Source organism: Myotis brandtii, unplaced genomic scaffold, assembly GCF_000412655.1.
Source record: "Myotis brandtii unplaced genomic scaffold, ASM41265v1 scaffold20, whole genome shotgun sequence".
Classification (NCBI taxonomy): Eukaryota; Metazoa; Chordata; class Mammalia; order Chiroptera; family Vespertilionidae; genus Myotis; species Myotis brandtii.
Genome location: NW_005357452.1, coordinates 58,225 through 61,276, shown reverse-complemented (window position 1 = coordinate 61,276; position 3,052 = coordinate 58,225). Strand labels below are relative to the sequence as shown.

Below are 3,052 nucleotides of genomic sequence, written 5' to 3'. Positions count from 1 at the left end.
CCGCTGGGGAGTTGTGTGCTAAGAATAGAAATGTGCGGAAGATGCTGGGTTTGGCGGATCCAGTGATGCTGTCGCTGCTGCTGCTGGCGGCGGCGGCGGCGGCGGCTGGGCTGCAAGTAAACAAACCGGCCTCCCTCTCGTGCATCGCCTCCTGCGCATCGGTCTGCATCAGCCATGATGCCGGCGGGGCCCTTGGGAGCCCCGAGTGGAAACCTGGCCGGCGGCGGGGTGCGCCCCGGCTCCTTGGCGGGGTCACCCCGTGTTTGGGATTTCCCGGGAATCTGCGGGGAGGCCAGATTGCATCGCTCGGGCGTCGGGTTTCCAATGGCGATCGGGAGCGTGTCTCTTCTGCACGCAGAGGCGGTGCCTGCCTGCAGGTCAAGGGGAGGATGCGCCCCGGTCTCCCATCAGCATCGTGTTAGGAAAAGCACCCCGATGCCTGCCACCCGGGCGCCGATTGGTCCAGAGCCCGGTAGTTTGTAAGCTCCTAAGGTGCCTCCAAGGTAGAGAGTCCGCGGTGGACCTGCTGGGTCTGCTGGCTAGTTGCTGGCGTTAGTAAAATGGTCACGCTTCCTACGCTCATCCCGAAGCTAAAGGGTATGAAAGAATGGCTTTTTTTGCAGTTAGTACATTGCCAGCTGCCCCAAACCATCCATCGAGGTATGTGTGTGTGTGTCCCTTATTTGGGAAAGCGTGGTCATACAGCTCTTTAGTTCACTGCAAGTCATTAGACAGCCACTGGGTTTCGTTTTTGGTGGGAGCTCCTTAAAGTAGATTGTACGTTGTTAGGAAATCACTGAAACACACACACACACACACACACAAAGGTGGAAGAGTCCAATAAAGATGGTTTAGGAAACTCTGTCTTCAGAACTTGAGTGTCATTGCAAAATATGTATAAGTGAACATGAATATTCCAAGAGGTGGTTGTCTAATACACATACACACACGTACATATATTCACGACGTGGTTGTCTAAAACATGAACATATTTATTAAAATACTTATTAATAAATTACTGGCTTCCTGAGGTATCCGATTGAATGCACACTTATTTGCATATATGCAGTAGTTCATGTGGAAAGTAACACAATGATGAATAAACCCTCATACAAGAACAAACTTTAATGTATTCACAGCTGTACACCTACCTTTGCCCCACAATTTTCTTTTGACAAATATGCAATCTTGACTTTGAAAGTTTCCCAAGGAGATGGTACTGAAGATCTGCTTTTTGCTTTTCTCACCAGGTTGGCCCCACTATCTTTAATTGGCTTGAGCTTCTTTTTAAAGAGAGGAGAGCGTATATCACATGAATGAGATGAAACTGGAATTAGATGAAGGTAGATTTTTTTTTTTTGGTTCAGCTATACGTATATTTCTCCTGTGTATTTGCAGTAGCGTGTTTGCTTCCACTGTAAAAAAAAAAAACTAAAGTAACTGCAAAATAATTTGTGAAACTATTATTTGTATTCATTTTGTCCCAGACACTTAGCCTTTCTGTGATTTAGTGAATTATTTTCCAACTTAAAAATTCATTTTTAATTTCATCTTGACTTAGTTTAAGTTGTGTTTGTCAGAGTACTTAAGAGTTCTTCTTTGGATGTTTTGTTGTTTATGTAAGTTTATGGCTGTAAAGTATTTTAAATAAGATTTCATTCATTCAACAAATACTAGAATGTGAACTGTATGATAGGGGCTGGTTGATTGAGAACTTTATTTTACTTTTTATTCAGAAGTTCACATCCATTAGAAAGAAAATTTGTTTTCAGATCACGGCGAATCTAAACATGTTTTGCTCAAACATGTCATGGGACAAATGTGCTTGTTAGCATAGCGTCTTGTGCAAAGTAAGGATTTAAGGTTTTTTAAACTCTAGCTTTTGATTTAAATGTGAGAGGTTTTCTTTCTTACAGAAATTCAATGGAAATTTACAGCTATTTGGGTTTCTTTAAAAAGAGGAACCCGTTTTACAAATTGACTTTGTGGAAGTTTAGAGTTTACTTAAACTTTGCATATCTTTGTGAAAGGATAGCTACACTTTCTGTTGTTATTATACCTTTGAAGGTCAAGAGTTCACCCTTGGGAAGCTAAGGCAATCCTTGTTAACTAGGTGTTAATTGCATTTTAGCATGATTTGATAGGATCTTGTTTTTAGAGTGTGATTAAGTTTCAACATTAAAACATATTTCATTTGAAACCGTTCAGAATTGAATAACAACATGCAAGACAGAAAAAGAAGCCATTCCATTTTTAAAATGTTAAAACTTTTTTTTTATTAAATTGATTGGTGTCAACATGAACATATAGATTTCAGGTGTGTTTTTCTGTTAGAAGCCATTTAATTTTGTTTTGACTAAATCAGTCTTGTAATTTGACTTGCATTTTTCTTAAATTAATTTAAGAAATGCACATAATTAATTTTTATAGATTCGTTAGAATACGTAGATCATTTAAAATTGTTCCGTTTTTAACTTCAGGTTTCAGAGATCACATCAGTATTCCAAATCCTGGTTTCCTACAGCGTGCATTGTTCTGTTATTTTGTTTTTTTAATATATTTTTATTGATTTTACAGAGGAAGGGAGAGGGAGAGAGCGATAGAAACATCAGTGATGGGAGAGACTCATTGATTGGTTGCCTCCTGCACGCTCCCTACTGGGGATCAAGCCTGCAACCCGGGCATGTGCCCTTGATCGGAATCGAACCCGGGACCCTTCAGTCTGCAGGCCGATGTTCTATCCACTGAGCTAAACCGGCCAGGGCGCATGCACTGTTCTGTAGTCTCCTGCAAAGATAGCCCTGAATCATCAGATGTTAACTTAATTATTTTATCATGGTCTTTCACGAGCTAGATTCAGTGCAGCGTTCATGCTAGCCAATGCCTGGTGAGCCCTTGCCATGTGCCAGGCACTGTTACATGTGACCAACATGTATGTATATATGCATTTAATCTTCAGGACCGCCCCTGCTACATTTTTTTTTTTTTTTTTTTTAGAGAGGAAGGGAGAGGGAGAGAGAGATAGAAACATCAATGATGAGAGAGAATCATT

The 3,052-nt window shown here is 41.1% G+C and overlaps 1 long non-coding RNA gene across 1 annotated transcript in view; it reads left to right on the top strand.

Moving 5' to 3' along the window:
• Window positions 1-1,058: 1,058 nt before the first annotated feature.
• LOC106725935 overlaps window positions 1,059-3,052 on the top strand; it is a 16,502-nt gene continuing 14,508 nt past the window's right edge. The window contains exon 1 of the long non-coding RNA XR_001361944.1: window positions 1,059-1,343. This is a non-coding gene — a long non-coding RNA (uncharacterized LOC106725935). The remainder of the gene's footprint in view (window positions 1,344-3,052) is intronic.